At 37.6% G+C, this 22,883-nt stretch overlaps 1 long non-coding RNA gene across 1 annotated transcript; it reads left to right on the top strand.

The window, feature by feature from the left end:
* Nucleotides 1–2,658: 2,658 nt before the first annotated feature.
* On the top strand, nucleotides 2,659–21,524 carry LOC110138807 (uncharacterized). Its single transcript, XR_002314302.2, has 3 exons — nucleotides 2,659–2,778; nucleotides 19,064–19,156; nucleotides 21,380–21,524. It is a non-coding gene; the product is annotated as an uncharacterized lncRNA (long non-coding RNA).
* The last annotated feature ends 1,359 nt before the right edge of the window (nucleotides 21,525–22,883 follow it).

Raw genomic sequence — 22,883 nt, 5'->3', positions numbered from 1 at the left:
CTTTCACTTTCATCAAGAGGCTCTTTAGTTCTTCTTCACTTTCTGCCATAAGTGTGCTGTCACATGCATAACTGAGGTTATTGATATTTCTCCCTGAAATCTTGATTCCAACTTGTGCTTCATCCACCCCAGCATTTCACTTGATGTACTCTGCATTTAAGTTAAATAAGTAGGGTGACAATATACAGCCTTGACATACTCTTTTGGAGTATGTTGGAACCAGTCTATTGTTCCATGTCCAATTCTAACCATTGCTTCCTGATCTGCATACAGATTTCTCAAAAGGCAGGTCAGGTGGTCTGGTATTCCCACCTCTTTCAGAATTTTCCACAGCTTTTTATGATCCACATAGTCAAAGGCTTTGGTATAGTCAATAAAGCAGAAATAGATGTTTTTCTGGAACTCTCTTGCTTTTTTGACCATCCAATGGATGTTGGGAATTTGATCTCTGGTTTCTCTGTCTTTTCTAAATCCAGCTTGAACATCTGGAAGTTCACAGTTCTTGTACTGTTGAAGCCTGGCTTGGAGAATTTTGAGCATTACTTTCCTAGCGTGTGAGATGAGTGCAATTGTGTGGTAGTTTAAACATTCTTTGGCATTGTCTTTCTTTGGGATTAGAATGAAAACTGACCTTTTCCAGTACTGTGGCCACTGCTCAGTTTTCCAAATTTGTTGACATATTGAGTGCAGCACTTTCACAGCATCATCTTTTAGGATTTGAGATAACTCAACTGGAATTCTGTCACCTCCTCTAGCTTTGTTCATAGTGATGCTTCCTAAGGCCCACTTGATTTCACATTCCAGGATGTCTGGCTCTAGATGAGTGATCACACTATTGTGGTTATCTGGGTGATGAAGATTTGTTTGTGTAGTTTTTCTGTGTATTCTTGCCACGTCTTCTTAACATCTTCTGCTTCTGTTAGATCCATACTATTTCTGTCCTTTATTGTGCCCATCTTTGCATGAAATAATCCTTTAGTATCTCTAATTTTCTTAAAGAGATTTCTAGTTTTTCCCATTCTATTATTTTCCTCTATTTCTTTGCATTGATAACTTAGGAAGGCTTTCTTATCTCTTCTTGGTATTCTTTAGAACTCTCACTTTGCAAGTTACTTTAGTTTGCAACATTTGTCTGTTCCCACACATTTGAGGGGCATACTCATTTTCATAAGTAACAATGGCTTCTAACAAAAGTAATCCTCATTTAAGTATAGTGGAGCAAATCTTCTTAAAGCATGTACCTCATAGAGAAGAGGCTAAACATGTATAATATATTTAAAAAAATCCAAGTTTATTCTGATTTGTTTTTCTGAGGGTTCAAACCAGATAGTCAAAAAGTATAGTTCTCACTTATTCATGTGTCTATGTATAATCTCAGTTCTTTTACTTCATTTTCACTGCCATTATCCCAGTTTGGGCTTTCATCATTTCTTACTGAGATAATTATAATTTCCTCCTACCTATTTTCTCTGCTTTTAGTTTCTTCCTTCTCCATTCCATTTACCATAGGTAACTAGAATAATCCTTCTCTTAGGTTGAAACAAAGGAAATTGCTATTTCACTGTTTTTGACTAGCAAAAAAAAAAAAAGAGAGACAGAACAGTTTCATATAGTTCAACCTAATATAACATAGGTACAATTGTGTCATTCCTTAATTTATAGTTTTTTCACGGTTCTCTACTGTATTTATGAAAAAGTTCAAACTCCTCAGAGAAATATTTAGGAGCATGCTTTGTTAACAACAAACCTTGAACTTGAGGGCCTGATCAGGATTTGAAAAGTCAAATGCTTACAGGGATCAATGAACAGTGTAATTGTTCGACAAGACTTAGAGTGAGTCCTGGGAATGGTTCACATGGCGGTGTGCTGATTGTGAGGCAACATATTTTCTCTGTAGGAGCATCTCCAGTAGATTGCTTCAATGCTTCCCTATTTCTCATCTTCCCGAAAAATCTGAAAATCTAGAAAATCTGAAAATCTGAGTTTTAATATAAATATTTTGATTTTTTAATATTAATGTCAAACATGAATATAGCATGTATTATGGGCTATATATTAAGTTCTTTTCAATGTAGTCAGCTAATTAAAAATTTTAATAACCATTGTGCAGTTAAATCATAACCCATCTATGAACAAAATCTGACCTGGAAAATTCCAGTTCCTGGCTTCTTCCAGACAATTCTGCCAGCATATTAAACTACACCCAATCTCAGAGCAAATCAGTCACATATATGCCTCAGAACTTTTGCTCCTGTGATGTCCTCTACATTGTATTCCTTTTACCTTATCTCCTCACTTTAGCTGAGACCAGCAATTTTCTATTCATTGGATAAATTCTTGGGTCCTCTTTTGTCAAACTTTTTTGATTTCCTTTCTAATCTTGTTTCTTCCTTTCTTCCATTTCTACTTTTCCCCATTTTTCCCCTCAGCACACAGCTCACATAACAGTAGGCATTCAGAACTATTTACTACATATGTGAATGACTATTCTAGAGAATTGTGTTTAAGGCCTATTTATTTATTTATAATTTTTAAGTTTTATATTGACTTATAGTTGATTAACAATGTTGTGTTAGTTTCAGGTGTACAGGAAAGTGATTCAGTTACACATATACATGTGTTTATTCATTTTCAAATTCTTTTCTCCTTTAGCTTATTACAAAATATGGAGGAGAATTCCCTGTGCTCTACAGTAGGACCTTGTTGATTATGATTTTAAATACAACATTGTGGACTTGTCAATCCCAAACTCCCAATCTATGCCTCACTAACTCCATGGTAAGTATAAGTTCATTCTCCAGGTTTGTGAGTCTGTTTCTGTTTTGTGTATGTGTATATCTCTATACACACACACACACACACACACACACACACACACAAACCCATAACCTTTTTTATCTATTCGTCTGTTGTTGGACATTTAGTTTGCTTCCATGTCTTGGCTATTGTGAACAGCACTGCAGTGAATATTGAGGTGCATGTGTCCTTTTGAACCATGTTTTTCTCCAGATGTCTGTGCAGGATTAGGATTGCTGGTTCATATGGTAACTCTATTTTTAGTTTTTTAAGGAATTTCCATACTATTTTCCATACTGGCTGTACCAGTTTACATTCCCAGCAACAATATAGCAGGGTTCCCTTTTTTCCACACCCTCTGTAGCATTTACTGTTTGTAAATATTTTGATGATGGCCATTCTGACTGGCGTGAGATGATATTGCATTGTAGTTTGATTTTTATTTCTATAATAATTGGTGATGGTTAAGCAGCTTTTCTTGTGCCTCTTGGCCATTTATATGTCTTCTCTGGAAAAATATCCACCCATTTTTTTTTTTCTATTGAGCTGCATGAGCTGTTTGTAAATTTTGGACAATAATCCTTTGTTGGTTGCATCTTTTGCAAATATTTTCTTCCATTCTGTGGGTTGTCTTTTTGTTTTGTTTACAGTTTCCTTTGTTGTTCATAAGCATTTGAGTTTAATTAAGTCATGTTTGTTTAATTTTGTTTTTTATTTCCATTACTTTAGGAGATGCCTTGAGATGCCTCGAAAGCTATTGCTGTGATTTATGTCAAAGAATATTCTGCCTATATTTTCCTCTAAGGGTTTTATATCTGGTCTTACACTTAGGTCTTTAATAAATTTTGAGTTTATTTTTGTGTATGGTATTAAAGAATGTTCTGATTTTTATTTGCTTATTTTTTACATGTAACTCTCCAGTTTTCTCAGTACCATTTATTGAAGAGATTGTCTTTTCTCCATTGTATAGTCTTTCCTCCTTTATCATAGATTAGGTCACTATAGATATGTGGGTTTATCTCTGGAATTTATAGCCTGTGTCTTTGACCTATATTTCTGTTTTTATAACAATACCATACTATTTTGATGACTGTAACTTTGTAATATAGTCTGAAGTCAGAGAATCAATTCCTTCAGCTATGTTACCCTTTCTCAAGATTGTTTTGGCTATTCAGGGTCTTTTGTGTTTCCATACAAATTTTAAGAGTTTTTATTCTCATTCTGTGAAAAATACCATTGGTAATTTGATAGGGATTGCACTGAATCTGTAGATTGCCTTGAGTAATATTGTCATTTTGAAAAAGTTTGTTCTTCTAAACCAAGAACTTGGTATATCTTTGTATCATCTTTATTTCTTTCACCAGCATCTTAGTTTTTGGAGTCTGTATATTTTGTTTCCTTAGGTTGGTTTATTTGTGTATTTTATTCCTTTTGATGTGATGGTAAATGGGATTGTTTCTTTAATTTCTCTTTCTGGTCTTTTGTTGTTAGAGTGTAGACATGCAACGGATTTTTGTCTATTAATGCTGTATCCCAAAACATTACTGAATTCATCAATGAGCTCTAGTAGTTTTCTTCTAAAATCTTTAGGATTTTCTGCTTATATTATCATGTCATCAGCAAACAGTGAGTTTTACTTTTTTTTTTTCAGTTTGGATCTTTTATTTCTTTTTCTTATCTGATTTCCATAGCTAGGACTTCCAAAACTATGTTGAATAAAAGTGGTGAGAGTGGATATCCTTGTCTTGTTCTTGATCTTAGAGGAAATACTTTCATCTTTTCACCATTGAATATGATCTTTACTGTAGGTTTTTCATATATGGCCTTTATTATTTTGAGTTATTTTCCCTCTGTGTTCACATTCTGGATAGTTTTTATCATAAATGGATGTTGAATTTTGTCAAAAGTATTTTCTGTATTGAGATAATCATATGGTTTTTATTCTTCAATTTGTCCATATGGTGCATGACATTGATCTATGGATACTGAAAAATCCTCGCTTCCTTTCATTAAACCCCACTTGATCATGGTGTATGATCTTTTTTTTTTTTTTTTGGTGTATGATCTTTGTAATGTATTTTTGAATTTGTCTTGCTAGTATTTTGTTGAGGAATTTTGCATCTATGTTTATCAATGATGTTGGCCTGTGATTTTCTTTTCTTGTGGTACCTGTCTGGTTTTGGTGTCAGGGTAATGATGGCTTCATAGAATGAGTTTATAGGACTATTTTTCCCCTATAATTTTTTGGAAGAGTTTCAGAAATATGAGCTTTTTAATCACAGTTTTAATTTCAGTACCTGTGATTGGTATGTTCATATTTCCTATTTATTTCTGGTTCAGACTTGGGAGATTGTATCTTTCTAAGAATTTGTCCATTTTTTCTAGCTTGCCCATTTTTTGACATATAGTTGCTTATAGTAGTGTCTTATGATCCTTTTAATTGCTTTTTATAGAGCATTTCATCTAAAAGCAGTAGAATACACATTCTTCTCAAGTGTGCATGGAACATTCTCTAGGATTGATTACATGCTGGGCCACAAAGTGAGCCTCAGCAAATTTAAGAAAATTGGAATCATATCAATCATCTTTTCTGACCACAACATTCTAAGATTAGAAATCAACTACAAGGGAAAAAACTGTGAAAAACACAGACATGTGGAGGTTAAACAGTATGACTGAACATCTGGTGGGTCACTGAAGAAATCAAAGAGGAAATAGAAAACACCTAGAGACAGATGAAAGCAAAGCACACTATAATTAAAACCTATGTGATGTGGCAAAAGCCATTCTAAGGGGAAAGTTTATAGCAATACAATCTTACTTCAGCAAATAAGAAAAATCACAAGTGAACAACCTAACCTTACATATAAAGGAATTAGAGAAAGTAGGAGAAACAAAACCCAACGTTCGTAGGCAGTAAGTCATAAAAATTGAGCAGAAATAAATGAAGTAAAAACAAAACTATAGAAATATCAATGAAACTAAAAGTTGGTTCTTTGAAATGATAAACAAAATTGACAAACCTTTACCCAGATTCATCAAAAGAAAAGGTTGAGGGTTCTAATCAATACAATTAGAAACGGAAAAGATAAAGCCCATTTATTTTTTGACAAACATGTACAGCCATGTTTGTTTCAAAAGAGTGTTTTGAAACAGTGTTTCAAAAGAGTCTAAAATGCTTTTGTTAAAATCAGAAATAATATAAAGTTTCCAGATTTGTACTTTGCCAAAGCACCAGTGTGATATAACTTTATTATTTGCCTAAAAGACCCTGCTGCTGGGAAAGATTGAAGGTGGGAGGCTATGGGGACGGTAGAGGATGAGATAGTTAGATGGCATCACTAACTCAATGAACATGAGCGGGTGATGGACAGGGTGGCCTGGCATGCTGCAGTCTGTGGGGTCACAGAGAGTCAGACACACTGAGGAACTGAACTGAGCTGAGCTGAAACTTTCTGCAAGGCTCAAGTTCCTGGGTGCTGCTATCATAAACCCAAGGGATACTGGATTTTGTTACATCTAGAAAATGGCAGTTAGGTAGCAAGATGCAATTTCTGAAGGCTAATCCTTTCCAAAAGTTCTACTAGCCTTGTTTGGCAGCTTCTTTTCTAGCTATATACTCAAAAACAGGGAGAATGAATTGCAATCAAGTTGCTTACTGAATGCTACATGACAGGCTAGTGGTAGAATTTAAGAAAATATTTCCTGCTTTAATACACACACACACACACACACACACACACGTATGTACACAAAAACAAGTTACCATGAGAGAAAAATAAGGCAAAGAGCAAACAATGATAAAGACATCAAAATAACTGGAAATGGGGTTATTTAAAACACATAAACACACATTTTTATTATCAGTGTCTGATATCACAGGTGGTGCTGGAGGTAAAGAATCCACCTGCCAGTGCAGGAGATTCAAGAGACGTGTGTTCATTTCCTGGATTGGGAAGATCCCCTGGAAGAGGAAATGGTAACCTACTCCAGTATTCTTGCCTGGAAAATTCTATGGACATTGGAAACTGGCAGGCTACAATCTATGGGGTCGCAAAGAATTGGACACGACTGAGCAACTGAGCACATACCTCAAATGTTAATGAAGTCAATCTAGTTATGTATTCATTTCTAGTGTTTAATAGCAACTTATCACAGATCTAGTGTTAACACATAGTTCTTTAACAACACATCTTTATTATCTCACAGTTTCCAGGGTCAGGAATCTGCATGTGGTTTATCTGGGGTTTCTGCTCAGATCTTGCAATGCTGTAAGAAAGTTGTTGGCTGGGCTGCATTATCATCTGGAAGCTTGGTAGCAGTGGAATCCATCTCCAAGCTTGTTGAGGTTGTTGGCAGAATTCATTTCCTTGCATCTCTATGACTGAGGGCCCTAGCACTTTGCTGACTGTTGGCTGGAGGCTGTGCTCAGATCCTGGAGGCCACCCACAGTTCCTGCTACATAGACCTCTCCAGTGTTATGTAGTCCCTAGGGAGAGTTTCTCTCCACATCCAAGGTCTTAGGCCTGGCTAGCTCTGCCCCATGCAGGGTAATTTCCCCTTTGATTAACTGAAAATCAACTGAATTGAGAAATGAATTTTATTCATAAAATATCTTCTCTTTTGCCATATTCTGTTGACTAGAAGCAAGTCACAGGTGCTCATGGGCTGAATTATATGCCCTCTCCCTTCATTCTCTTCTCCAAAATTTATATGTTGGATTCTTTAGCTTTCAGTACCTCAGATTGTGACTATATTTAGAGATAGGACCTTTTAAGAGAGTAATTAAGCCTCTCCCTTCACTCTCTTCTCCAAAATTTATATGTTGAATTCTTTAGCTTTCAGTACCTCAGACTGTAACTATATTTAGAGAAAGGACCTTTAAAGAGGGTAATTAAGCCTAAATGAGGTCATTGGGAGGAAAGAAAGTGAAAGTGAAAGTGCTTAATTATGTTCAACTCTTGAGACCTCATGGACTGTGGCCTGCCAGGCTCCTCTGTCCATGGGGATTCTCCAGCAAGAATACTGGAGTGGGTTGCCATTTCCTTCTCCAGGGGATCTTCCCAACCCAGGGATTGAACCCAGGAATCTCTTTACTATCAGAGCCACCGGGGAATCTCATTGGGTGGAGGGGGCAGGGGGCTAATCCAATGATTAATGTCCTTAGAAGAAGAGGAGATTAGAACACAAACATGTAGAGGAAAGACTTACAGACAGAGAAGATGGCCATCTACAGTGCAAGGAGGAGGCTCAGAAGAAATCAATTTTTAATTAATACGTTGGTCTCAGATTTATGATCTCCGGGAATTTTGAAAAAAAGTATTTTGTTTAAGCCACCCAGTTTATGGCCGCCCCCCCGCCCCCTCCGGTGGCATCTCTATCAAATGAATACAAAGATCCCACCCAAAGTGAAAGAGCACTGGTGGAGGTGAGGTGGGGGTCAAAGTACATACAGGGCGTGAACACCAGAGGGCGGAAATCATGGGAGCTATCCTGGGATCTACACTCTACAAACTATAACCCCAGATAGCCTATTCCGGGGAAGAAAGGATACAGTAGACTTTATACATCAATTTTGGAATCTCCTTTCCTTTCTGGAACATAGAGGATTTCACTTCTCTACCTTTTTAAAGACAATAAATGTGAGCAAAATTGTCCAGTGTCACTTCCAGGATTCAATGGTTCAGTTCTCTCATTTCCCCTGCTGGTACAAACCTCAAGACTTCTTGTTGCAGTCGTAGCATTTTAATATGGTGAATCTCCACCAGTTTGGGTTCTTGAATATTTATCATGAACAAAGCTTCATCTACCAACCCACACTAAACATGTTGCATGAGCAAGAAATAAAACTGTTACTATAAAGTTCCTGACATTTTGGGATTGTTTGTTATAACACTGTAATCTAGCCTAACCTAGTAGACAATTGAGATGAAGTAAGGTTTTACACTGTTACCGAATTGCGGGAATTAAAATGACTAAACAGTGAAAACCAAAGTATTTGCACAAACTTGTGCAAAATTGAGGAGTGAAGTGGCCATATCATTTACACCGTATGAATTGCTATCAGAAGGTATATACCATTGATGCTGATGAAAAAATTAACTGGAGTTCAGATAAAACTTAGTCCTGCTTCCCCAAAAGATTCCTCTGATCAATAGTCTACAAAAGCAAACTAATCCTCTGAGTCATCAGGTTCTATGATAGAACTGCATCGAACTTTCTAATATTGTAATAGAAGGAAACTATATAAGATTGAGAAAATTCTCCAAAGTTTTGAAATGAGTAATCCTCAAGGTGAATTAAAATTCTGTACCATATTGCCTCAAGCTTACTTTTCATTTCACCTTTTTTTTCCTATCTCTGTCCCTCTCTTTCACTCTCTCTTTATTCCCAGTCTGCTTAAGTATTATTATTTTTTTCATTTTTTAACAGTGATTTTGGTCTAAATGGAACACTGGAAACATGATTGTGTCAATATTTTTTTTTTTTTCCTGGTTTGAGATCAAGAAAAGATAAAGTTAGGGAGGACCTGAAAGGGTGTGTTTTTGTTTAACTATGAAGAGGAGTTGCAGTGATACATAGCTGATTCAAACGGACCAGCTGGAATGGTGGCAGACAGATCTATTCTTTGGAGTCATCTTTGCTTTACTGTGCAGTGTTAACATCAGATAAATGCTTTCAGGTAGCAACTCTTTAGCTCAGATAAAAGGAAGGGTGGCTATCCTGTCTAATGGGAGAGAAGTCATGCGATTTATCCACTTTTGGCATGTGACATCATAGTATGTCAAATTCTGTAGCCTACCCTCTTTATGAGAAGCAGTTCGCTTTCTCTTTCTAGTCCATCATGCCTACTGAAACGTTCCTTGGAAGTGTCAAAGCTACCTGGAAAAGATCAATCTTTGTTGATTAGGAGACTTTGACAAAGAAGAGATGTGAGGAAACTTGGAGAAGAAAGAATAAGTTAGATAGCATGCTACTTAAAAAAAGATCTGTTACCTCTGTCAATATTTCTCATATATACCTACATATATCTGTATAAAATATATAAAAATTTATTTATATTGTGATATATATATATTTACTTATTGATTATATATAATTATTTAGCAGAGAGTCAGACCAGTAACTGTTCTGGTTACTATGGAGACCAACGTGGAGCTTGGGGAAAATAAGAATTTTGATTTTTGAATTAACATTTTGCTACCATTCTTGAATTTTTAAAAATTTTCTTAAATTACTTTAATTAGAAGTATTTAACACCTACTGTGAAATGAGTTTGATTATGTCTAGACAAGCACAGAATTTTTAATGTGTGCTTCTTTGTTACCCCGCAGATGTGTCTATTTTCCAACTTTTTCAAAGAGAAAAGCTCTGAAAGCATGCAGTCCATTTCCTGAACATTGACAAGAAACAGAGTATTATGTTTCATTTGTGCATATTTATGTTCTTAAAGTTTGAGTAAACAAATAAATGGGTCAAGTGAAACCAGGGGGAAGGCCAAGGGGGAAAAAAAGAGCAATGAGATTATCTCCATGTATGATGAATAAAATAAAACATATTTTAGGGTTTCTGTGTGTATGTATGTGTGGGCTACTCTTGGCTTAGGTAATAGAACAGAAATAAAATGGAAATTATAAAAAAATGATCTATAAATTTAAAACTAGCTTTTAAATGCTTGATTAACTAAGACAAGTGATTCGTTTTAGCTTCACTAGCTTAAAGCATTCTTTAGGTAAAGTGCTTTTAAAACTTTGAACTATGAACTGTTTTTATTGAGGAAGTCATGTGAAGTATAATTCATAATATTGTTTCCCGTTCTTCTCAGGTTTAATGACTTATGTATTGAAAGAGAATTAAGTGATTTTGATAGTAATATTACTAAACTGTATCAGTTCAGTTCAGTTCGGTCACTCAGTTGTGTCTGACAAATCTTTGTGACTTCATGGACTGCAGCATGCCAGGCTTCCCTGTCCATCACCAACTCCAGGAGTTTACTCAAACTCATGTCCTTCAAGTCAGTGATGCCATCCAACCATCTCATCCTCTGTTGTCCCCTTCTTCTCCTACCTTCAATCTTTCCCAGCATCAGGGTCTGTTTCAGTGAGTCAGTTCTTCACATGAGGTGGCCAAAGTATTGGAGTTTCAGCTTCAGCATCAGTCCTTCCAATGTATGTTCAGGACTGATTTCCTTTAGGATGGACTGGTTGGATTTCCTTGCAGTCCAAAGGACTCTCAAGAGTCTTCTCCAACACCGTAGTTCAAAAGCATCAGTTCTTCTGTGCTCAGCTTTCTTTATAGCCCAACTCTCACATCCATCCATGACTACTGGAAAAACCATAGCTTTGACTAGATGGACCTTTGTTGGCAAAAGTAATGTCTCTACTTTTTAAATATGCTGTCTAGCTTTTCTTCCAGGGAGCAAGCGTCTTTTATTTTCATGGCTGCAGTCACCATCTGCAGTGGTTTTGGAGCCTAAGACAATAAAGTCTCTCACTGTTTCCATTGTTTCCCCATCTATTTGCCATGAAGTGATGGGACCAGATGTCATGATGTTAGTTTTCTGAATGTTGACTTTTAAGACAACTTTTTCACTCTCCTCTTTCACTTTCATCAAGAGGCTCTTTAGTTGTTCTTCACTTTCTGCCATAAGGGTGGTGTCATCTGCATATCTGAGGTTATTGATATTTCTCCCAGCAATCTTGATTCCACCTTGTGCTTCATCTTGACCGGCATTTCACTTGATGTACTCTGCATATAAGTTAAATAAGCAGGGTGACAATATACAGCCTTGATGTACTCCTTTCCCGATATGGACCCAGTTTGTTGTTCCATTCCTGGTTCTATTTCTTCTTGACCTGCATACAGATTTCTCAGGAGGCAGGTCAGGTGGTCTGGTATTCCCATCTCTTGAAGAATTTTCCACAGTTTGTTGTGATCCACACAGTCAAAGGTCTTAGCATAGTCAATAAAGCAGAAGTAGATGTTTTTCTGGAACTCCCTACCCACTTACTTTTTCGATGATCCAGCTGATGTTGGCAATTTGATCTCTGGTTCCTCTGCCTTTTCTAAATCCAGCTTGAACATCTGGAAGTTCATGGTTCATGTATGCTGAAGTCTGGCTTAGAGAATTTTGAGCATTACTTTGTTAGCATGTGAAATGAGCTAATACTACTAAGATGTAGAGTAGTACCCAAATATGATTACAACCATTCTCCTTATTGAGTTCTTTGTGCATTTCCCCCACTTTCATTTGCAATCCATTTTTATAAGTTCTTTTGATTGTTAACATTCGATTTATTTGTCATATTTATCTAGATCTTTCCACTTCCCATTCTTCCCCTTTTCTATAACCTCATCCCTATCCACTGCACTTGCCCCCTAAATGATCTCCATATCTTTATTCTTGCCCACCTGTAATCCATTCCCCACATTTTGGTAGAATAGTGTTTGTAAGACAGATCTGGTGGTGTCACTCTCCCACTTGGAATACTTCAAAGGGGTTCATCATTCTCAACATGGCTTACAAGTTCCTACGGGGTCTGGTTTCTGTTCATCTTCCCTCTACTCCCAAGTCCATACCCTAGTTTCATACATCTCCACACTTTCCATTATGCAGTCTTCTTGGCTGACTTTCTTTTCTATGACCATCTCATGCTCATTCCTGTCTTTGGCCCCTTTGCACTTGCTCTTCCATGTGTCTAAAGTGCTATTCTTTTCTTCTGCTTCTACTGTTAAGTATTTCATGCCTATACATCCTTGAAGTCTCATCTGAAAGGTCAACTCCATGGGGAAAACTTTTCATAAACCTTTTGTATACCTATGTGACACCCTGTCCTTTTTCTTTACAGTGTTTTTCACAACTTGTAAATATAAATTGTGCTTTTATGAACTTTAATAGTTACAAAGTACACAAGGGTACAAAGATATTATTTCCTTTTTTTTGTTCAACAGGGTTTCATTCCTGGGATTCTATTTCCATTCATAGTGTCACAAGTCCCTTTCAGATGTTTTTCTCAGTCTCTTTGGTATAAATACTATTCTTTCAGCTCACGAGCCATCCCTCCCTCAGCTCCTTCCCCTCTCTTAGGAGGATATGAGCTCCTGGACCTGAGAAGGAATGGGGTACCTTCTTCATAACGGTTCTCTACTCTCTTTGGCCTGTGCTGATATCTGCCTGCTCTTCTTTGTTCCTTCTGTGCTGGCATTTCCTGCTACTGCACCTGATCCTGCCCTGAGCTCCAGTTGTGACATTCATGTCCTATGTGTCTTCCTCATTTTTACCCTGAAGGCCTGGTGACTATTCCTGATCCTGCTGTGACTTCTGATTGCCACATTCATGACCTTTTCTAATCCTCATTTTCACCCCAGGGGCCTGCTGATCTATTTTTAGGACTTGAGTTTGTCTTGGTTGCAGCCAGTTGAGGTTGCTTTCAAACTTAGTTGGTTTTCTATATCCCACTGGGATCTTCTGTGCTCTGGGAGGCTGCCTTCAGCTTCAATACCTGGGACACCTCACTCAACCACAGCTACAGTGGGGCTGTGATGTCATGATAGAATTTTGTTTTCCTATAAGCCTTGCCTTCTTCTCAGTAGGGGAGGTGAGGCCCTGCTGTAGTCTGGCTTATTTATGATCTTGTCTGAGAAGGAGTCTGAGCCAGGGGTCCTTTCTCAGCAATGCACGCCAACCACAGGCTCACTCTCTTGCTTTCTCTCCCAGTTTCAATGAAAACTGGATGAAAGATCCAGATGATCCAGATGAAAGCTGGGTCTTCCCTGATTGCCTTTCTTGTATAAAGCTATGGATAAACTTGGCACCCACCTCTTTAAGATTTTGCCTCCTCTTGATATTTGTGATCAAGTTTTTTTTTGAACTTCATTTCATTAGCTTTCAAGACATTTGTCCCTGCAGTGAGCTTAAAAAACCCATTCAGAAACTTAATTTGCCTTTTCTTCAAACTGATTCACACTTTCCCAGGGCAACAAGGATGATTTGGGGAAGAACCATTTGGTTATTTTTCAAAATATTATCTTTCTACATGTGACTGATTTTTGTATCTTCCACAGAATTGTAAAGTCTCCAAGGTCAAGCATCAGGTTTTCATATACCATTGTATCTCTCAGTCCACATTAGACATCTTTATTAATAGATATTTTGAAGAAATACATATACAAATAAGAATCTTAACAAAGAGAAATAAACTCATACTTCAGTATTAATAAGTTAGACTGTCTTCCAGGCAGAGATCTCATAAGCTCTGCTAAAGTAGGTAGTCTGACCTGGGGTCTGCCTATCTCTGCCATCTCCCCTTGTATCTTATCTCATCCTGGACCTGCCCTGAACAGGCGAAGGCCACAGTCATCTTTTGTCTCTAGATACATTGAGAGAGGAAAGAGATAAGAACATATGTGACAGCCAGAAAAGCTTACAGTCCAGAGGAAGGGTGCAGAGGAGAGAACAGCAGAGACAGGGCTGAGCTTTGCAGGTAACAAAATGTCACAGACCACTTTGCTTCAGTGGTTGCATCAATGAAGGAGGAAAAGAATCACACTCATTGACTCATATTTTGATGTACCTGTCATTGTAAATGCCTCCCAACTGGTGACTTGGACTCTGACTAATATCCTTTCTCTTTGGGTAGAAGAGAAAAGAAAGAATGAGAAGAGCTTACCCTGGCTTTTGCCTGCTATTCTATTTTCATTAAACTGTTGTAGGAAAAGCAAAACTGGTCCAAAGAGCAACTAATCGCTTTACTACATGGGACAGCAAACAAGTATCAGGGGATGGCCACCTGGCAAAAGCATATAGTTTGATAGCTGAAATCCAAACATAAAATGAGATTCCATCTTCTTTTTCCCACATACTTTTTGTTATTGGCTTTTACAGTAAGAGAAACTTTCCATTTTAGAGGTCAGATCCCTCTTTATTTTGACCACATTTCAGATTTCACAAAGAAAACCATTTCAGAGGAAAATAAAACTAAACTGTCTTGAGCCTCTTGATACAGCACAGTTTAGAAAGAAATTTTGGGAAAATAGCCAAAGAAACATTCAGGTTTCTTAAGACATGCATGAAATGTGGAAACGGCCTAAAATTCTATTTAGATTATAATTTCAGAGCTACAAACAATCACTGGAGTAATTTTGTTCATCATGCATGGTAATCACTTCATTAAGTGGTTTCCTTAAGGTCAAACCAATTCAGTGCAACATCCTAGGCAAAGATTTTGCTTTTGACTCCCAGTTAAGCCAGTCATATCTCTGTTCAGGTAAAGTGAATATAAACCCCGGAGTGGAATGAGAAGGAAACCTGGAGCCAAGGTATTTATTGATGTGGCCTAAGGAAGGTTCGTGTCAAATCTGCCTTGACTGACCCCTGTCCTTCTAGAGAATTCTTGTATTCCCTGCTAGAATCTGTGAGCTTTCTACCCAGCACTCTTCTAATAAATTCCTTTGATGAAGTGAACCAGAGGTCATTTCTGTTGCTTACAATCAAAGAGCTCAAAAAGACTCATTAAGCATCTTTTTGTGTGTTTTTATACTGCTTAAGATTTCTCAAAGTCCTTTGCATGCTAGTGTCCATTTCAAAAGGAGGTACAACAAATATTTAATGATTTTTATATTTATTTGACCTTTCTCAAGGAGTATTATTTGGGATTTCTTTCTTTCTGTTTTGGTAGAATACACTCTGAAAAACACTGTATTACACCGTTGCTGCATTGCTGTCCCTTAAGGCAGTGCCTTAGCCCTAGAGCTAATTTTCAACCTACTTAGCAGAGCTTCAAAAGCCTTTCCTATTTATTAAATCAGGGCACTGTATTTATGGTATGATAATATGAACCTTCATTGGAAAGACTGATGCTGAAGCTATAATACTTTGGCCACCCGATGCGAAGACCCAACTCATTGGAAAAGACCCTGATGCTGGGAAAGATTGAAAGTGAAAGGAGAAGGGAGCCGCAGGGGATGAAATGTTTAGATAACATCACCAACTCAATGGATGTGAATTTGAGCAAACTCCAGGAGATAGTAGAAGACCGAGGAGCCTGGCTTGCTGCAAACCATGGGGTCACAAAGAGTCAGACACAACTTAGTGACTGAACAGCCATGACAAGTACGGCCCCTGTGTAGTAATATTGTAGTAGTTAGAGCATTGCTAACAGTTTTTACTTGAAGCATTCTAGTTTATTTCTATGGGAAGGGAGACAAAATTTCTATAATTTCATTTTTTGTTGTTTTATTGTCTAAACTATATTCCAAAAGGGCTTTATGCCTCAGTTTCCCTAGAAATAAAACAAAAAGGAATGGTACTTAGCTGATATCCCTCTGAGCATTGGCAGTTTGATTGAATTAAGTGATGCCTACAGTGTGGTCTGAATTCTGCAGAGACAAGATTTCTAAAACACCCAACAATAAGTGTTATAGAAAAGACTTCACAGTGCCTTTCATGTATTTTAATCCAATGTTTACATAATTGCATAACAAGTCTGTTAAATCCTTCTGAGAAAAGATAAAAATACAAGTCAGAGCAGTTCACAGTGAGTTTTATACCTGTTTAAGAAAGTCAGATCTTGTCACAGGGCTGTTACTTCCCACTAATCCTGGGGATGGAGACACTGATTACTCTACAACCAGTGCGGGATGCATTTAATAAAGTGGAATTATGGGTCATGTCCATGGCATGTCATATCTCTGTTGCTTGGCTGACTGGAAAACACATACATAAATTATCCATTGTTTTTTTTAATCAATACTCTGTCCTTTGGGGCTTCCCAGGTGGTTCATTGTTTTAAAGAATTCACCTGCCAAACAGGAGACATGGTTGTGATCCCTGAGTCAGGAAGATCCCTTGGAGGAGAAAATGGCAACCCACTCCAATATTCTTGCCTGGGAAAATGTCACAGACAGAGGAGTCTGGTGGCCTGCAGTCCATGGGGTCCCAGAAGTGTCGGCCATGAATGAGCAACTGAGCAGGCACACATCCTTTCATTTTGCCAGTTATACCAACCTGAGGCAAGATAGTGGGAAAATATGGTAATTTTTAGTGTATGTTAGTGATTCATTCTATTCATTTATCTCCAGAAAATCTTCCACATTCAGCCCTCTCAATTGAACAAATATGGAATTGAATATTTAAAAACAAACACCGCTCCAAAGCTGTGAACCTCTTTCCTTGGTCTCTACAGAGGTTTTTACAAATGGAGGAATGCTTACAGGGCAGTGAGTGTGTTGCTTTTGGGCACACAGGTTGTGAGCTGATGAACTGAATCTAACAAAGACTGAAGCAGTAATAGGCTAGTGATTTGTCTGCAAGAGAAAAGGGACATTGTCAAAGTCCCCTAAACCTTGAAAGAGGGGAGTGATTGGAGGTTGCTGACAAAGAAGAGGATGAACGTCTGAGTTCTCTTCCTCAGTGGGAATCTTAGCCATCCCTCGACAGAAGGGCACAGCAGAAGCAAATAATTGAATCATCCCTTGGATAAGGTTCCAAAATCTATTATCCATTGTTTCTCTGCTTGGGGACTCTTGGCTGGAAGCAGTTAATCAGAAACACTTCTCAATAGGAAAAAAATGCTTTTAATTTTAACCAGGATGTATTAATTAGTGACATTTAAATGGAACTTGCTATGTCTTCTTACAATACTATATTTCCAAATGTACTCTGTTTTGAAGTGAGGTGTTACTTTATGGTGTTTGTTCATTAGTTCATTTATTCAATAAGTAGTTTTTGGGCATTACTCCATGCAGTGTTTTCCTGTCTTCTGGTGACACAGTGCTGACAGGACACATTGCCTGCCCTAGGGCATCTCATATATTAGTTGTATATTTAGACAGTAAACAGATGACTTTAACTGTATTGCATAGTTGAAATTTGATATGGATAAAATTTAAATGTTTTCACCAAAAAGGGTAAATATGTGGGGTGATGGGTATTAGTTAATGGCAATCCTTTTACATTTTGTATGTGTGTATATACATACATACACACATACTATATATATGGCTTCTCTGGTGGGCCAGTGGTAAAGAATTTGCCTGCCAAACAGAAGATACAAATTTGATCCCTAGGTTGGGAAGATACCCTGGAGAAGGAAATGGCAACCACTCCAGTATTATTTCCTGAAGAATTCCATGGATAGAGGAGCCTCATGGGCTACAGTCCATGGGGTCACAAACAGTTGGACATGACTATGACCAAACAACAACATGTATATATGTATGTATATATATACATACAAATTTTATGTGTCAATTCTACCTTAGAACAATGAAAAAATGAGAAAAAATTTAAAAAAAACAGGTGATTTTAGTACAGTGAGATAGGCATTTGATAAAGTTAGGGAACTTTAGTGGAAGGAAGAAATAGATAAACTAGTTTAAAGCATACTGTGTGGTACATTCCAGAGGACAGCCAAGGTGAGAACTAAAGATGAATAGGAGTTAGTTAGGTGAAGAAAAAAGAATTGGAGGCAACCTTCTCTCACGTAGTCTAGATATTCAGCTTTTACTAGTCAGCAGTTTTGAATATTTAATAAGTGACCCCGCTATACATGTATCTTTTTTATTTCTTATAACAACCTTCTTAAGAAGGTGCTATTTTTATTCCCATTTGAAGTGTGAAGTAGAATCTCAAAGAGGTTAAGCTGTTTACTCACGTCATACAGCATATAAATAAGTAAAGGAATCTAGATTCAAACACAGGTTGGTCTGCTCACAGAACCTTGGTTTTTTTCCCCATGGGGTATATTGGGTCTCATGTCTCCCAAACTACCCGTCTTTGGTTGGACATGGGATAGAATTGTGATACAAGACCACCGATTTACTGACAGTGGGGTGCAGTCAGATTATCTATCTTGTGACTGCTACCAACATAGATAGAGATATGTGGAATATATATCTAGATATGTAGATATAGACATAGACATAGAGACATAGACATATAGACATAGATACAGACATAGATAACTTGGTGGATTAATGGTTAGCACTGGAACTGAAAGCTGTAGTATAGCTACCAGGAGTGGCCAGAATTGAAAGTGTGTAAAATGAACAAATGGAGTATTTTTATTTAACAGAGAATGAAGAATGGGGTTATTCACAAAGAAAGGAGCAAAGAGGACTCTTCTGAGAGATGGAGAGAAGAGACTTGGTGGCTGCATCTTCAGTCACAGAGTCTATGGGGCCATTTTGTTTTCTGCCCTCTGGTACCCATGAAAATGTTTATGACATCTTTACAGTCTATAAATATAAGTCATCTCTGTTTCCACAGCCAAAAAATTCCAGCTGAAACACATCCTTTGTGCCAGGCCTTGTGCATGCAATGCCTCTAGTCTTCCTAAAGCCCTTCTAACTCAGGATTATGGTGAGTTGTTTTTTTTGTTTGTTTGTTTCTAGCTAAAAAGAACCTGTAAACAGAAGTCAAGAAATTTTTACAAAAATTAGCAGTCAGTATATTCTGGAGCTAGAATTTGGGACCAATACACTTATTCCAAGGGCTATTTCATACTCTGCACAAAATCACAAATCACATTGTTGGTACTTACATTACTGAGTTCCTTTTATGTCCCTGCCAACAAGTCACCATGTGATTTGGGGAATTTGCATAAAATTCTTTGGACCTCATTTTTATCATGTGTAAAATTATGGGGTTTGATCAGAAATAAAATATATTTATATATTTTAAAATTCTGTAGACGTTTTTGTAATACAGGTACTTCTTTTCTCTCTGTACTAGATCTTGCTGTTTTAGCAAGTAGGACATGGGTACCACATGAAATATGATGTTAAAACTGTGACTTTATGCACATGTTTGGTGGTGTTAGTGGTAAAGAACCCGTTTGCCAATGCAGGAGATATAAGAGATATGGATTCAATTCCTGGGTTGGGAAGATCATCTTGGGGAGAGAATTGCAACCCACAATGGGATTCTGGAGAATCCCATGGACAGAGGAGCCTGGTGGGCTAAGTCCATGGAGTTGCAGAGTCGGACACGATTGAATGACTAAAACTTTTAATACTTTAACCTTTCTCAGCATTGATTATCATTTTTTCAAAGGAAAAGTAACAGTGCATAAGTTACAAGATAGTTGAAAGGATTAAATAAAATAATGTCAGTAAGCTGTTGATTGAAATGCCTGAAATGTTACATTTCTTTCCTTCTTCCCTTGACCCTCTCCTCTCACTATGCACTTTTTTCCTTTCCTCCTTCTCACACTTCTTCTTTCAAAGTGTGCTTTATATGAAAGTTCAGGGCTTATGTTTCAGGAATATATTTTAAAGGGAAATGAGAACTATGTTCCAAATGTTTAATGGTGAGAACCATAAGGAGATGTAAGAGTGCAGGAATTCCTGTCCACTGTCATTGTTTCTCCAGGGCAGTGCCAGAGGATGGAAGAGATGAGCTAATGTAATGTGTCGCCTCTAATCTCCGTGATCATTTCTTCTGGAACTGATACAAGGGCCAGATGTGATTCAGAGAGAAAGTGTGCACTTGGCTTTGGAAAACCTTAGAGCTTTTAACAACAAGAATGTTTGATTTAACCTTAGAAAGAAACCCAGGGAACTCCAAAAGACCTGTTCTGTGTCATTTTGCCCATAAAGAATGTTTTGGAAGAGGAGAGATGAGATTGGAGGGAGTAGGAAAGGCAAAGTGTAAATATAGTGTCAGAGTGCTTCTTATAAAAGTGTAGTATCAGAGTGCTTCCTGACATTGTCAAGTTGTCAAGTTGGTTATGAAGGACTATGAGCAGATAATGAAAATGGCTGGCACTTTTAGGAACAAGTGACCTCAATCTTCTCGCATTGTCCACTTAGAATAGAGCCTGTCTAGAGTCAGTTGGAAGTTTCCTAAGCAGAGTTGTTGCCTTGGACATCTAAAGGAGCATCATTTGCATTGTAATCTATGTGAAAGTTATCCCTGGGGTTGTGCAGTTTTGTGGTGCAAAACCTGATATAGACATATTAAATCCAGCACCTTGTTTGTTAGTAAAAGAGCTTTGAGACTCACAAAGGGCAAGTCTTGGGCCAAGGTCATGTAGGCAGTTGCAGAATTGAATAAGAAGCCAAATTTCTCTAGTTTCAGTTTAGTGATCTTTCAGTTAAACCTGCGATTCCCAGACTATGGTGTGCAGTTCTCTAAGAACCATGCAGTTGTCACAAGTACAAGGAGCTTTACATATATGTGTTTCCCAATATATGGTAAAAGTACAATTATTATCATGTACTAAACTTTTTATAATTTTTGCATGAAAAAATGATCCCTCATTTAAGATTAGGTTAGCAACTACTGCTGAAATCACTTTGCCTGTCAAACTGCTAATTTATATTGTTGTTCAATTTCTTTTTTTTTTTTTTTTTTGCTAAAAAGAGAATGGAAACAATACCTTTGTAACACAGATTTTGAGATATACCTATCAGAGAAATGCTCCCTGTATGAAGATAGAGAATCCAATGAGAGTATTTTACTGTATCTTGAAAACAGATCACAGTATTCCATTCATGGAAAATGCTTTAGATTCAACTCTAACTCTGTAAATAACTAAGTGACCTTTGACAAGTCACTTATCCTCTTTCATTTATTCAATAGGCAATTATTTAGTGCTCACCAGGTACCAGGAATTTACCTGGTGTGAAGAAACAGATAAAAGAAACCTTTCTAACCTTAAGAATCTATCTCGCATTCTAATGAGAGAGAAAAAGAGAGAGAGAGATGAGAAAACATTCGCCATATATCACGGTAAGTTCTGGCATCATTTTTGTGAAAAACTACATTTATTTATTTACTTACTCAGAGGTAAACTCTGAGGCTTTTATGTGAATCCTCATGGACTCTCTAAAGTCAGTTCTCTGGATATTCCTATTTTTGAGAGAGGAGGCTCAGAGCTGGAAAGTTCTTTCTCAAAGACACACAGTGAGAGCTAAGATTTGAATTCTGGGTCTGATGACTGAATACTCTGTGTTTCTTTTAGAAAATTCTCTCTGGAAGCCAGAGTGGACTGGGGCAGAGAAGGGGACATAAGAGTCTGGGCTGTGATCTAGGAGAGAGGAGATGGAGCCATGTAGATGGAGAGGAGCAGGACAAACCACGATCTGTTAGTACTTAGCTGGGAGGGAGAATGCTGAGTGGAGGGAGTGGAAGGCCAGAAGGAAGTTGATACCAAGGCCTTGGTTTCTGGTTGGGTACTTAGATGGTCAGAAGACTGATTTTCCAGATCATCAATGCAGTCTTCCTCACTTCACGGTGCATCTTTACTCCATTGAATTTCCTCACTGTCCTAGAGGTCCTGTGTCCTCTAAGTTCTAGGCTGACCTCTCCTGTGGGGGACACTGAGAGATAGTGTTCTAAAGAGACTGCTAGAGGGCCAAGTTATGGGGAAGGCTATCCCAGAGCTAAAGAGTTCAGGAGGTCTAAGCAGCAGTATGGTTCAAATTATCATAAAAATATTTTTAAAATTTTATGATGAACTTCAGGCATGGAGGTTTGAACAATGATTCCAGTTTGCAGCTTTTGGTTATCATTAGTTTGTGCAAGGTCCTCTTATTTCATACATTTATTCTTGTTCTTTAACCTTTTTTCCTTTTCATTCTGAACAATTTTTAAAAATTTCCTTTTAAAAATTTTTATAATTTTTATTTTTTGGTTTGTTTTTTTGTTTCTTTTTTTCCTCTTTTTTTTTTTCCATTGGAGAACAACTGGTTTACAATATTGTGCTGGCCTCTGCCATACACCAACATGAATCAGTCACAGGTATACATATGGTCTTCCCAGGTGGCCCCAGTGGTCCTGCCAATGCAGGAGATAGATGCAAGAGATGTGCATTAGATCCCTGGGTCAGGAATGGCCTCTAGAGGAGGAAATGGCAACCCATTCCAGTATTCTTGCCTGGAGAATCCCATGGAGAGCTACAGTCTATGGGGCTGAAAGAGTTGTACACAATCGAGCGACTGAACACACATACATATGTCCCTTCCCTTCTTAACCCCCCTCCCATCTCCCACTCCACCCCAGCCCTCTAGGTTGTCACGGTTTTTAAAAAAGACTTCATGTGTACCCTTAGATTTTTATGTGTTCTTGCAAGTTTTTTTTTTCT

The sequence above is a fragment of the Odocoileus virginianus genome, chromosome 5 (genome assembly GCF_023699985.2).
Source record: "Odocoileus virginianus isolate 20LAN1187 ecotype Illinois chromosome 5, Ovbor_1.2, whole genome shotgun sequence".
Classification (NCBI taxonomy): domain Eukaryota; kingdom Metazoa; phylum Chordata; class Mammalia; order Artiodactyla; family Cervidae; genus Odocoileus; species Odocoileus virginianus.
Note: the sequence above shows the minus strand (reverse complement) of the source record. Positions and strands in the feature narration are given on the sequence as shown.